The sequence below is a fragment of the Odocoileus virginianus genome, chromosome 15, assembly GCF_023699985.2.
Source record: "Odocoileus virginianus isolate 20LAN1187 ecotype Illinois chromosome 15, Ovbor_1.2, whole genome shotgun sequence".
NCBI lineage: Eukaryota > Metazoa > Chordata > Mammalia > Artiodactyla > Cervidae > Odocoileus > Odocoileus virginianus.
The window spans coordinates 29,069,033-29,084,603 of NC_069688.1; the positions used below are offsets into that span (position 1 = coordinate 29,069,033).

At 38.2% G+C, this 15,571-nt stretch overlaps 1 long non-coding RNA gene across 1 annotated transcript; it reads left to right on the plus strand.

Moving 5' to 3' along the window:
* Window positions 1–11,967: 11,967 nt before the first annotated feature.
* On the plus strand, window positions 11,968–13,877 carry LOC139038393 (uncharacterized). The gene is made up of 2 exons (XR_011491357.1): window positions 11,968–12,217; window positions 13,451–13,877. It is a non-coding gene; the product is annotated as an uncharacterized lncRNA (long non-coding RNA).
* The last annotated feature ends 1,694 nt before the right edge of the window (window positions 13,878–15,571 follow it).

Below are 15,571 nucleotides of genomic sequence, written 5' to 3' on the forward strand. Positions count from 1 at the left end.
AACACAACAGAATATAGCAGACACTTATTTAGCAGCAAGTAGCTGCCAGCTGGGCTTCCCAGGAAGTGCTAGTGGTAAAGAACCCACATGCAATGCAGGAGACTTACGAGACTTGAGTTGGATCCCTGGTTCAGGAAGATCCCCTGGAGGAGGCCATAGCAGCCCACTCCAGTATTCTTGCCTAGAAAATCCCATGGAAAAAAAAAAGTTCCCCAAACATACTAGCCAGAGTTCAAGTGCTTCACAGCCGCTTGTGACTGCCATGGGGACCGTGGAAAAAGAGAACATCTCCACCATTTCACAAATTCTATTAGGCAGCACCGTTCTGGCTGTATAAATGTGTTTCTAGGAAGTTGTGTATTACATTATCTTGTAATGTTTTTAATTGCTACCTCATTTACATGTATATTCTTTAATATTATTCTCCTAAGATTTCTTATCTCCTTATTCAGGTTGCTTAGCTACTTAAGTAGTCATCAAAAAAACTAGAGTTTGCTTCTATTATTCTTTCAGTATTTCCTTTGTGCATGCATGCTAAGTCGCTTCAGTTGTGTCTGACTTTGCAACGCTATGGACTGTAGCCCGTCAGGCTCCTTTGTCCATGGAATTTTCCAGGCAAGAATCCTGGAGTGGGTTGCCATGCCCTCCTCCAGGGGATCTTCTTGACCCAGAAACTGAACCTCTGTCTCTCATGTCTCCTGTATTGGCAGGCGGATTCTTTACCATTAGCGGTAACTTGGAAACCTCATTCCCTTTGTATTCTATTTTAATTACGTTCACAATTTATACTATTTATTATGATTAATTCCTTTTCGCTTTATTTCTTCCTTTGACTTCCTTAAGTAAAGCAGTTCTTTAATTTTCAACATTTCTTCACATTTATTTTAATAACATTGCAGAAGTTTTATCCCTTAAATTTTACTGTACCATCTTTTCTGATACTTATCCCCTCTTTTTATCTTACTCTACTTTTTCTTGCCTTGAGTAAGTTCTCTGTTCCCCTTTACTTTATTAATTTAGAATTTTATTCTGATTTGATTCACTTCCAGTCTTTACCAATCAAAATTTAACTTACAGTTTTAGAATATTTTAGGAGTGTTAAATACTCTCTGCCCAAGATGTTTCACTTGCTCTCTCTTCACACTTCATGTAGAAATGAAATTGTTAGAAAATATTTAGTTTCCTACTTCCTTCCACCTCTGCTTCAAATCCTCAGTTAAAACAATTTAGACTTTTTTTTTAACATCATGTTATTATGAGACTCTCTCTTAAATTATGTCTTTTTATTTCAGCACTTCTTTTTTTTACAAAATCCCAATCATTCTGCCATAGTCAATGTAGACTTAAATCTGGTGAATGATTTGGAAAGGGTATCTTCTTTCTTTTGTAATTTTCTTTCTGAAAGTTGAGAAATTTTCTCCTTGCATTTCAGAAGCTATCACATGTCTAAGTGTGTGTGTGTGTGTGTGTGTGTGTGTGTGTGCACAGCATGTATGTGCACAAAGATGCCTAATATGGTCCATGGGAGAATGTGATGCTAACCAAGCATTGGACCTTATTAATAAGAATTACCAGAAGTTCAATTTTGAGCCAAGAAAACATTATGAAAGTCCTTCAGGCTTAAAAACTCAAATTTAGGAAAACACAATCAGGCTTGTTCTTTTAGAAAAACACAACCGTATGGAGGATACTAAAGAGGGGCCGAAATTAGGGTAAAGTTTAAAAAATCATAAATTGATATACAAAGTGCTAGAATGTTTATCACCTGATATTTTTTCCTGAAATTCTCTTTCTGCTAGCAGTTTCTGCCTTTGAGTGATTTATTGAAATTACTTAAATTTCCTACTAGCTGTCACAGCTGAGTAGACTGATAGGCCTCCGGGAGGATAACTATGTCCCATTACTCTGATTGCTTTTGTATCCAATTAGAACACCTCAGTCTGGCGAAGATATTGTCAGATATTACAACAGGTGACCGTCATGCACCAAAAAGAGAGGGGTGTGTGTGTGTGGGGTGGTGCTTAGGAATGAGTGAGATACAAACATTGGACCCTTGCTGAGTATTTTACTGGAGATTTAGAAAACAGTATACTTAAGCCATTACTGACCACTAGAAGCAAATATTTTGATTTTTCACACACAAAATAAAAACAATGCATTACTCTTTGCTCATCTCCGCCTTGCTGCCTTTCCACAGTGGGGCTGAGACCTCCATTTGCTGGCCCTTGGCTTTTCTATTCTGTGGGTGAATAGCTGCAGCTGTAAATGCTGGAACTGTTTATAGTTTCAGCCACGTTATATATTTTCTGCTCAGCAATACCACCAAGAAATACGCTTTTCTCAGTTCTCTCCATCTAATGATATGCTGTGGCACGCATAGAGGAATGTTGCAATCTGGCCTCTGACTCCTGCAGTGATCACAGTTTGGTTTTCTCATCTCTGCATTGCCATCTTTTTTGGGGAAAAAAAGGAACTGTTTGCCTTGGGAGAATCAAGATTTTCTAAAATAATTTTCATTAACACCTTCCCGTTATTATACTCATCAGCACAAGTCAATCTATTGCAACTAATGATTTAAAATCAAGATGCTTTGTGTATTCTGTCTACCCACCCATCACACAAATCACTCCACCTAGACTCTTATTCCTGAGAAATTAGATCTTTGTCTGATGCTTGACAACTTAATTTTATTCTGAAAGAAGCCCAAGTAATTGGATCAAGATATTTCTCTGCAGAGCTGCATTTATGTTTCTAAATGTAGCACACTCACTGCCAATTTTTCTATAGGTTGCCTGCTCGGTTATGCTGGAAACAGAGATATGATGTTTAATAGAATATTCTTCTGTTATTTTCTTTTGTGTGACTCTATTACGGACTCTCTTGCCTTTGTATTCAGTTCAGTCCATGTACACTACCAAGTGATCAACAATCACAGGTAAAGAGACTTCTTAAGCCCTTCTAATAAAATATGGTACATGATGAATGAGTAAGTGCTGAATGTTGATTCTAATCAGTCCTGATTTATACTGAAATCAGGGCTGACAGCCTCATGGTTTAATAATTTCCTTCATCTATTTATTTGACTGTCAGCACACGCCTCATGACAATCAGTTGAAAAGTGAAAGTTCTTTTTGTTGTTAATTACTTTGTTTACATAGAACTATGAACCAGTTTAGTTATTTGTTTTGTCAAAGTTAATGATGTAAATTTTAGAAAGAATTTAATTAGGGGGCAATAGCAGTGAACAATCAAGTTAACTATTATGGTTAAAATGAAGCATTTTAAAAATAAATATATAGAGCTGTCTGGTTTGCTGTAATAATTGAAAGGAAAGAAGACAATTTCTGGAAACTCACAAAAAAATGTATCATCTTTCTCACAGAAGTCAGCTTAGGATGTCTGGCATTGCAGTGGAAGGCCTAACATTGCAGCTCAAACCTATATTTCACTCCCTGCTCTGTCATGAGGCTGTGTGACTTGCTGATTTTTAAATAAGCTGTAATATTTTTGCTTGGGAAATCCTATAGATAGAGGAGCCTGGAAGGCCACAACCGATGGGGTCACAAATGAGGTGGACATGACTTAGCAACTAAACAGCAATGGTAACAGCCATATTTTTTACTTGTGCGATCCATTTAAAGAAAATATATTTGGTCAGGTTCCTCTTATATTGAGGCCATCTTTTATGACTAATAGCTTGAAATTAAAAGAGTTTTGTATCTAATATTAGGTAGAAAAAAATGAATTATGAAATAGAGTGAATGTGATCCAATGAGTAGATGCATCTGGAAGCCACTTCTCCGTCTCACTCTGAGTTGTCTGGACAATATGCTACCCATGAGTAGGTAGGGACCAGGGGAGATCCCTCCTTCTGGTTGGAGTGAAAGTGAAAGTTGCTCCTGGTTGGAGAGGCTGCACTTAAACTGATGGGAGGAAAAGTTCTATTTTCTAGTGGACTCTAAGCTGGCTTGAATCCTAGGCTGATTGAGGCTCAATTTTCTGTTCATCCACTATGTGTCATGTAAGAAGGAAGAATAGTGAAGTGGATGAGATTATTCTATTCAAAAACACACCTCATGGCCATCAGCACCTGGGTCCAAATACCTTCCGTGTGGGTTGATGGAAGAAATGCGACACTGAGATCTTCATGGGCAGACCCTTGGCTTAAAAGTTTTTCTAATAAAGCCCATTATTTTACCCATACTAAGTGACGTAATGGGATTCACTTTCCTTCTCAATACTGGGTCATCCCATTCTGTTTCCTTACTCTCTTCTGTCTCTTTCATCCTGTGTTTACCTCTTGGATGGCTGAGGAAGTTCATGATACTGGATAAGAAGAAAACTTCCAGGCCTAACAGGAGGCTTTGAAAGCTGAGATCTAAGCTGGTCTGTCCATGTTGCTATTGGCTGTCAAGGCCAGAGTTTTTCATTTTTCTCTGTATCTCCTTTTTCCAAACTCTACTTTTATTTCCATGGGGAGAGTTGACATAAATAATGATGATATGAACTGCAGTGGCAGAAAGATGTAACAGACACATTTCCTCCTATATCTCCATTAAGTTCAGCTACTAATCCTGGGAATTAAATGTAAAACAAGCAAACAATTTTTAAAGATGGGGAGAGAAAGTCTGACCAACTACAAATCACAGTACCTGGAGAAAAACATAGTGGTGAGTTTCCTGGATTTTCTATTTGACATATATATACTGGACTGGGTGATGGAAAAGCTAAAAACCCATAAACATGGACAGGAACAAACAGGAAAAAAAAAAACCTAACCAAGAATAAAAGGACCAGGAAAGGGGAAAGACAAGAAAATTTCAGAACATAATAACTGCATTATTCCTCTCAACACACTCCAGTAAAGGCTGAGTAGCAAACCTAGAATCCCACCCTTGCCCTGTGTAACAAGGCACTCTCCTTGTCAGGTTAGTGTAAAAAAAAAAAAAAAAAATCAAATGGGAAGCTGTATATTCATCCCCACCAGACAATAATGAGCTCCTGCATCCCTGTGGCATTGGAGAAGACATAGGGAGCCTGGAATTCCATCCCTACATGGTGATTATGAGACATTCCTATCTCTTCCTGCTGGGATAGTGTCAGAGGAATCCTAGTGATCAGCCAGGGTTTTCATCAATGTCCAACAATAACAAAGCCACACGATGTAACAAGATTGGAGACCACACAGAAACCAGTAACAATACTCCCTGTCCCTTCTATCTCCATGGTGGTATTGAAGTGGAGCAGGACCCTAGGGGATCCTCCCAGGTACAAAAGTCTTTCTTGATTTCTATATATCTTTCTTTTCCTTTTCACTTGAGCCGTTGTAGGGTCAGTATGACCTTATTTAAACTTATAAATTTTGCCCCAAACTGCTCAGTCTTGAAGTGACAAAGATAAAATCTGCAACTAAAGTCTATGGGTGGGAGGGGCAGGATCCTTTCCCAAATTCTCACCCCACCCTCATCTTCATCCACAGTTGCTGTCTTTGAAATTAAATGACCTAATCTTATTACAGATTTTAGGGAAAGAAAAGATGCCAGAATGACTGATGCATGCAAGAACTCAGGTTTGCCGGCTACTTCTCCAGCATCAAATAGGTGGCATGAGGCAGTGTCTGGACTTTCTCAAGACATCCGGAGGTGTAGAATAACCATCAACACCACTTGCCCCATATCTGCATCCTTGATCTGCCTTTCTCTTCGGAAGCCCTTTTCTCCTCTCCCAGTTTGTCTTACCCTCCCCTTCCCCACCCCGTGTCCACATGTCTGTTCTCTGCATCTATTCCTACCCTGCAAACAGGCTCATCTGTATCATTTTTCTAGATTCCCTACATATGTACTAACATACAATATGTGTTTTTCTCTTTCTGAGTTACTTCATCCTATACGACAGACTTTAGGTCTATCCACATGACTACAACGTCCGAGAGTGGTGGAATGGGAGAGAGGTTCAAGACGAAGTGGGTAATAACATGTATACAGATAGCTGATTCACTTTGCCATACAGCAGAAACTAACACAGCAGTGTAAAGTAATTATATTCCAATAAAAAATTAATTAAAAAGCCCTTTGTCTGTGCCAAAACATTAAGATGGATTTTAAGGACACTAGTCTAGCATCTTCTCAGATAGCCAGCTTTTTCAAATAAAGTGGCTTTCTTTGCTTCAGCGCCTTGTCACTCAACTGATTGGCCTGTCATGCAGCAAGTAGAGAAACCTGTAACAAAGTCTGTAACAACTTTGGTGAACTAGTCAGGACATGACCCCCTGAGGCCTCCAGGGCCTGCTTCAGTCCCCAAAAAGCTAAGCAGTGGGCTACAGGTTCACTTGGGCAAACCAAATAGTAATCACCATGATAAATAAAATAAAGGTAATTTCCTTTTGTTTAAAACTAATCACAGTGATGCACAGTGGCTAAGAGTATGAGTTCTATTTTTACAGAGCTGAATCTATTACCTATGTGATGATCTACTACCTATGTGATAATTTGTTACCTATCTATTACCTATGTGATAATCTATTGCCTATTACCTATGTGTTAATCTGTTACCTATGTGATTATCTATTGCCTATCTATTACCTATGGCCAGTTATTTCCCTTCCCTGTGCCCATATTTTTTTAAATCTATAAACTGGGAAATAATGATAGTAACCTACTTCTAAAAACTACTCTGAGGGTGAAATGAGATAATCACTGACATAGGTTTAGTTGAATGCCTTGCATGTTGCAAGCCCTCAACCCACAGCGTAATTATTATTATTTTAAAGGCAATACAAAAACATGTATTATGGTCATAATGTCAATAGATAAATTACATTTATTTAACCAAAAAATAATTTTTAAGATCTCAAAAATAATGGAAACTATTCCAGAAATACATGAAGTGTTTGTTTATAAATATGATAATCTCAAGAGCAACAAAGGGATTTAATGAGATTCTGATAAAGCCAAGCAGTGGACTTAGTTGTTCTCCATCTTTCATTTGATTGACCAAATGAAATGCTTCCTGAAATTTGCCACATAGGAAATGAAGCTAAGCTCAGCTTTATGCTAGACCAGCTTAGTTATCTTAGAAATGATTTCATAGAAAACAAATTCAATAATTGATGTATTCAAAAATTTATAAGGCAATATTACACTTCTTTGGCAGAGATTTGCTTAATTTCTTACAGCTGAAGTTTTCAGAGACTTGTTCTTAGAATAAAAGAGATATGTGGTCATACTTGCTGAAGACTATATTGTTAATTTGTTTAGTCTCTAAGTTGTGTCTGACTCTCTGATCCCGTAGTCTGTAGCCCGCTAGACTCCTCTGTCCATGGGGAACCTAGGCAACAATATGGTGTGGATTGCCATTTCCTTCTCCAGGGCATCTTCTTGACCCGTGGATCCAAGCCAGGTTCCCTGCATTAGCAGGTGGATTCTCTATCATTGAGCCCCCAGGGAAGTCCATATTGATAATAAACACTTTCAATTTTGAGTTTTTTCTATTGTCACTGTTTCAAATTCAGTCTAGCCCTACAATATTCTTCGGCTTATTGATATATAGTCTACTCAACTGTAATAGATAGCTGCTTCCTGCCTACATCAGTTAGGGCTCAATCAAAAAAGCAGGATCATTAGGAGCTACATGCGGAGAAATTTACTCAATGAATTGTCTTATAGGGGATTTCTAGGCAATTTCAAAATCTATAAGGTGACCCATCAAGAGAGCAGACTAGAATTCTTGAGCACAGGCAAAAGCTATTGTTGGACAAACAGAATTTCTTCTCTCGGGAAAACCTCAGTCTTGATTGAATCAGTTCCAGCCAGGTTATCTAGGATAATCTTCCTTCCAATTGATTACAGGCTTTAATTACATCTGTAAAATATCTTTTACAGTAACACATAGATTAGTATTTCAATAATTGGGGCCTGAATCTTAGCTAAGTTTCACATCAAAAACAACACTACAGTTTGACATCTAGATACATCTCCTTAACCCATACTTAAAATCCAATAATAAAGTCATATTTCTACCTAACAGGATGTAACTATTCCATTTAAAAATGACAATACTTACCTTTTTTCCAGAGAGTGCGAAGTCTTTGGATAATACTCAGTTTTTTCCAATATTCAATAATTTACTGTATTATAAAATTGACTAACATGAATACATCTTATGTTGGAATGATAAGGTAATAAAAGAGACAAGAGAACAAAAATCTTTGATTAATATATATGCAAACATTCAAAATAAAGCAAAGAAACTATACTTATAGCTATTATAGTCCTTGTTTCTGCAACTGGTTGGATGATTGTAATTGTAGCTAGTGTTTATAACTACTTTCTCTTACTTAATGGTTGTTGTTTAGTAGCTAAGTCATGTTCCATTCTTTTGTGACCCCAAAGACTGTAGCCCACCAGGCTCCTCTGTCCATGGGATTCTCCAGGCAAGAACACTGGAGTGGGTTGCCATTTCCTCCTCCAGGGGAGCTTCCTGACCCAGGGATGGAACCCCTGTCTCCTGCACTGGCAGGCAGATTCTTTACCACTGAGCCATCTGGGAAGCCCCCAGAACGGGCCAAAGTTGCCCACCCAAAGGAGAAGTGCACTGCTCCTCAAATCTAAATAGGCCCACTGGGCATTATGCTGCTTTTTTGGTTATAGGAGCGCCAGACAATAACTTATTCTTTAGCTCAGAAGAAATATATTGACCTGCCTCTTATTATTGCATCCCTAGAAATAGCTGAGATGGAAGACTTCTGAATTTCTGTGAAATGTATTTTCTACCTTCTGTAACACAAATATCTAGAGTAGTTGCTACTTTCTGCTCACTGGATCCAATCAGCATAATAGCATTAATATAAAGGACCAATGTGTCATTTCATGGAAAGAAAAAGTGATTAAAATCCCTGTGTAGTAGATTATGACATGGGGTTGAAAAATGGATATACTCCAAGGTAAGGCTGTGAAGATTTATTGTTGGCCTTTCCAACTGAAAGAAAACTACTACTACTGATCTCTACCAACATACATAGAGAAAAATTGATTTTCCAGGTGAATAGCTGCATATCAAATACCAGTGGATGTGTTCATTTACTCAAGCAATGAAACAACACCTGGGATTGCAGCTGCAATTGGAGTCCCTATCTGATTAAATTTATAATAATATACTGTCATTCTCCAAGAACCATCTGTTTTGTACACAGGCCAAATAGCTGAGTTGAATGGAGATATGGTGAGAAGTCACCATGCCTGCATCTTTCATGTCTTCCAGGATCATAGTAGTGCTTTTGGCTTTTTATTTTCCTAGGTGTAGGGAGCTGTAGTGACTTCCACTTGGTCTTTCCTTCCATAGTATCTTTTACTCTCAGGTCAGAGAATCAATGGAGATTCTGCCAATTTCTAAATATGCCTATTTCAATTATTAATTCTGGAATGGAGAAATAATTGTTGTTGTTATAGTTGTTGTTTAGTCACTCAGTCATGTCTGACTCTTTTGCAACCTCATGGACTGTGGCCCTCCAGACTCCTCTGTCCATGGGATTTCCCAGGCAAGAATACTGGAATGCGTTGTAATTTCCTTCTCCCAACCCAGGGATTGAACCCATGTCTCCTGCAATGCAGGCAGATTCTTTACTACTGAGCCACTGGGAACCAGGAGAAATAATTACAGATGGGTTATTACACACACTGAGTCCACGGTGGGATGGACTTGAGCTAAAATCTGACCTCTACTAGTCTCTACTATGATTGGTAGAACAGAGTGACATTTCTGGGGTATCCAGAAATTAATGTCAGTTAAGAGCTGGGTTCAGTAATCCCCCTAAAGTGTAATGGTTCCCATTTCCCCAGTACAGTCAGCTTGGTAAATGGCCCTAGGTCCCTTTGGAGAAGGCTAGGAGAAATACGAACAATACCATATTGTTTTGGCAGTTAATGGGGTTCTTCTTCAAGGGAACCTGTCCCCACCTTCATTAAAGGGTTCTGGGACATAAACTATCTCAGTTCGGAAATTGACTCAGGTGCCATGCCTTAGTCACAAGACTTGATGATTCAAGTTAGACTTCTAAACAGATGGGCTATTCACTAAACCTGAATAGTCTTTTTTTTTTTTTTTTTTTTTTTTTTGTATGGAGACCATGACCTACTAATTAATGCCATATATCTCCTATATGTTAGATTATTCTGCTTACTGCTTAGAATCTGCTGTCTATTATAGTCACCACACCCATTATTACCCCCATTTCATGTAGGGAATCCCAGTTCAATGGTAGCACTTTCCATTGTAATTCCTACTTACAAAGAAGAGCAAATAGATCTCTTAAGGATGTTATAGCTCCCCTCAAGCTTATTTCTCATGTGTGTTAGTAATTTAGTCATGTCCAATTCTTTGTGAACCTGTGGAATGTAGCCTGCCAGGCTCCTCTGCCATGGAATTCTCCAGACAAGAAAACTGGAATGGGTTGCCATTTCCTTCTCCAGGGGATCTTCCTGACCCAGGAATGAACCCGGGTCTCCTGCATCACAGCAGATTCTTTACCAGCTGAGCTATAGGAAAGTATATTTTCTCATAGTGGTTGTAAAAGGTTTCCTCTGGGCCCTTCTAATTGGGTGATCAGGTCTTACCTGATGTAGTCATTCTAGTATTACAGCTTCCCTAAGACTTTGGATACTGGAGTGGGTTGCTTTTTCCTCCTTCAGGGAATCTTCCTGACCCCGGGATTGAACCTGTGTCTCTTACATCTGCATTAGCAGGCAAGCTCTTTACCACTAGCACCACCTGGGAAGCCCAGAGTCAGTAATGTCTTTAAATCTAATCAGATGATAGAACCAATTCCAGAAACCACAGAAACAATTCAGAAAAGTTATCTTCCTGATTGTGTTCCTCTAGAACAACTTCTCGTGCCAAGATGTTTCAATTTGGATTATCAGATGAATCCAAAGGAACAGAATCAGTAGGAGATACATATGTATTCTTTTTTTTTTTTCCATTTATTTTTATTAGTTGGAGGCTAATTACTTTACATCATTACAGTAGTTTTTGTTATACATTGAAATGAATTAGCCATGGATTTACATGTATTCCACATCCCAGTCCCCCCTCCCACCTCCCTCTCCACCCCATCCCTCTGGGTCTTCCCAGTGCACCAGGCCCGAGCACTTGTCTCATGTACCCAACCTGGGCTGGTTATCTGTTTCACCCTAGATAATATACATGTTTCAATGCTGTTCTCTTGAAACATCCCACCCTCGCCTTCTCCCAGAGTCCACAAGTCTGTTCTATACATCTGAGTCTCTTTTTCTGTTTTGCATATAGGGTTATCCAGTCAACGGAATTCTTTAGGCCAGAATACTGGAGTGAGTAGCCTTTCCTTTTTCCAGAGGATTTTCCCAACCCAGGGATCGAACCCAGGGACTTTACTTACATGTACAAAATACTTTTATGGCAACAACTAAATTAGTATTTGATTGAATAAGTGGGAGCTCTAGCCTACTCAAATCAACACCTTCAAAACTCCATCTCATGTTACACTAGAAAATGTCAACTTTGTTGAAAAACTGGCTATATATGTACCATCACCACCTTCTCTTCTGTTATAAATTTTTTCCTTTAATTTCTTAATAGTGCAAATTGTTATGTACAAAATAAGCTACAAGGATATATTGTACAACAAGGGAACTATAGCCAGTATTTTAAAATAACTATAAAAAGGGTATAACTTTTAAAAATTGTAGATCACTATATACATCACCATATACATATATATACACTATATACATCTATAACATGTAATGTACACCAGCTATACTTAGACAAAGATTTTTTTAGAATTTTCCATTGATTTCTTATAAAAATTACCCTAAATCAAGGAACCATAAGTATGGTCAATTTGAATATCAGTAGTAGAATTACTAAATCAACATTTTTATATCTATTAGATATCATTTTAGATGTAAAAGCATTTTACATACTATATATCAATCTAAATGTATTCTTTTTTGTATTTTTTGAAATTTATTTATTTTTTATTGAAGGATAATTGTTTTACAGAATTTTTTTGTTTTCTGTCAAACCTCAGCATGAATCAGCCATAAGTGTACATATATCCCCTCCCTTTTGAACCTGCCTCTCATCTCCCTTCCCGTTAAACCCCTCTAGGTTGGTACAGAGCCCCTGTTTGAGTTTCCTGAGCCACACAGCAAATTCCCGTTGGCTATCTATTTTACATATGGTAATGTAATTTCCTATGTTACTCTTTTCATAATGTATTATTTTAATTTGAAAAAACTTTGAAAATGTTTAGAATATAATTTAAAAGAAACAGAACAGGATACAAAGTAGATTAAATATAATCATATTTGTGTATGAGGCAGGTGAATTAAGCAACAGAATTTAAGATATTCTGTCAGCATTTTCTGTGTGTGGAAAGAGAGCTGTGAATAACCTGAGGGTTGATTTCTGATGATTTTTATTTAATCACTTGAACAATTTTCTTTGCTCATGAAATTGTAAGCCATCCTAGCACCCATTTCTCCAGAGCAGGTTGAAACAGGATCTTTTGTGGTCTGAAAAGGTGGCAATCCCACTCAGTACAAGGAACAGTTCCTGTGGGAAGAAGTGAACCAATTTACACAGGGACCTCTAGGGAGGAAAGAAATACAAACCTCACCTTTCCCTGTAGAAAAGTACTTCTGATGAATTGAGGTGGCCTGGATCAGGTCCCTTGAAAGAAAGGAGTCAAAGACTGCAAAGAGAAACTCACCTTCAACGAAAAGAAGGGTGTATCTGGGCTGGTGAGCGGAGTCCAACACAAGGGACAGGTGTGATTTTAGGAGGTGGTTGGTTCTGCCATAACATGAAACATAAAACCTAGGTCAGAAACCTAGGTCAATGGAGCTCCTGCAGACCTGGGAAATGTTTACTGGAACAGCTGCAGTTTCAGAGCCGCAGGGTTTGGCATCAGTGTACCCGTTAAAAAATAATCTGAAGCTATGCTCTTCTGCCAAAAGCACTATCTTGTTACAGGTAATACTAGCACTTTAACTGTGATAATTCTCAAAATTGCAACATAACATTGAAACAGAGCAAGACTCTATGGCCCTTGCTGCACCCAACCCCCACATCCTCTGCCTGCCTTTTGTCTGTGGAAAAACTTTAGCCAAAGAATAAGTTTACCCAGAGAAGTTAGAAACAAAGGAAACAGTAGGAAAACAGAAACAAAACAAAAAACAGTAAAAGGAGACCAAATAATAATTTAATCATTAAGATTGCCAAAGGCAAGAAATGGTTTGAATGTCATTCATGTGCCAGGCATGTCCATGGATTAGACATTTGTTAGATGTTACTGATTGAGAAATTTTCCACCCTCAACAATCTAGGAATGAAGATGCATAAGCAAGCAGACCATTGTAATTTTCTGTGGTTCTTCACCACTAATGCAAGTACTTTTGGTTCCTCCTCAAAGGGCTACAGGTGACATTCTGTACCGTATCCTGTGAGTTGTCTTATAGATGCTGAAACTTCTACCCGGTGGAAGAAGTTAACTACATAATGACCAGACTGTACCTGTGACATAAGCTGCCACAATTTCAAGAAACAGTCTCAAACAAATGGAAACAAACTGACTCTGCAACTAAAGATTAACTGTACTTAACAATCAAGATGATGTTGATCACCAATTTAAAGATGACTGTCAGAGCTGACTGGGTTGTTTTTGCATGCAGCACCCACCCCCCAACCTGTCTATAAAAGCTTTTAGCCCCTGCTTGTCAGTTGGAGGAGTCACCCTTTGGACTTTGGACAGATGTTCCTCCCTATCCCTCCCAACCCACCATGCCAGCACTCTCACCTCCCCATGCCAACCTCTAAAATAAAGCAAACTTTCCTTCCCACCAACCTGGCCTCTTTATTGGCTTCTGAGTGGCCAGCAGCCAGACCAACCTTTCTGTAACAGCATGAAACACATAAAACTATAGACATGTAAATTTATAGTCATGTAAATTTTTGTGTACAATTAGCCCTCTAGGCAGTATCTCCTTTGAAATTAACTTTCAGGGTCCACTCAGTTTCTCCACACAATCTCCCCAAGTTACAGAAGCATATAATGCTGGTAACACTAAAGAATAAATTTGTGCATAGAAGAAAAGGAAAAGGATATAAGAATATATATATACCAAAATTTAATTACATTTTCATTAGAGTATCTATTTTCCTCCTTTTGTCCTAGTTTCAAACTTTTGTTAAATTTTCTTATTTTATTTAATATACTTAATATTAGCTTTATAATGCAGAAACTGATAAAAATTTGAAATATATTTTTTACCTTTCAATTATTATGTCATTCACATTATTTGAGCTTCTCTCGTGGCTCAGACAGTTAAGAATTTACCTGCAATGTAGGAAACCCAGGTTCGATCAGGGTCAGGAAGATCCCCTGGAGAAGGGAAATGGCAACACATTTCAGTATTCTTGCCCGGAGAATTCCATTACATGCTTAAATTTTTGTATTAAATTATTGATTTTTGACACATATTTAGGTTATTTGGAATTTTTCTTTACACTTTGCCTATAGCATATATTATAGGTTGAATGGCATCATCAGCTCAATGGACATGAGTCTAAGCAAACTCCAGAAGATAGTAAAGGACAGGGAAGCCTGGTGTGCTGCAGTCCATAGGGTTGCAAAGAATCAGACATTACTTAGTGTCTGAACAGCAATAGCATATACTAAAATAAAATATTAAGAATTTTCTGGAGATTTGGTTAAAATGACACACAATTTCTTCCTCTTTAGAAGGTATGAAATATCCCTAACTTTACCTATCTCTATACTTTTATAAGAAAGTGCCATGAATCACTTAATGATAAATTGGATTTCTTCCAAGTAACCCTCAAGATACAACTTGCATCTTTGATCATTCTATTGTGTGCTTTGGAAGGTTGCCCCAGTTGCACTGTATCAATAAACTTTTAGACCATCTTCATTTTATTGATTTTAGGTTGTTTTCACCAATGAGCAATTCTGGTAGGAGTTAGAAAAGTGGAAGGAAAGTGATATTGGGTTATTTTTTTATTCTGGCTTTGCTCATAGTTCACATCAGGAAATTTATTTTATACAGTTCTCTCTTTGGATTCTAACTGTTCCTTCCCCTTGGACATTGAGTTTACTATTAGTAACTAATCTCAATTTCCATTGGCCCTGGGTTTCTACACAATTCAGTAAAGCTTGCCCATAATTCTTTTCAGAAGATAATTTATGACATGATGCTCAAGACCGAAGGAATCATGTGTTTGGAGATCTCTGACTAATAAAGTAATTGGTAGCAGGTATAGTTCTATGAGGGCTTCCCTGGTGGCTCAGAAGCTAAAGAATCTGCCTGCAATGTGGGAAACCTGGGTTTGATCCCTGGGTTGAGAAGATCCCCTGGAGAAGGGAATGGCAACCCACTACAGTGTTCTTAGCTGTAGAATCCCATGTGCAGAGGAGCCTGGTGGGCTACAGTCCATGAGACAGAAAAGAATCGGACATGCCTGAGTAACTAAGCAGCAAGAGCAGCAGCAGCCGCAGCAGCATCGCTCTACGAAG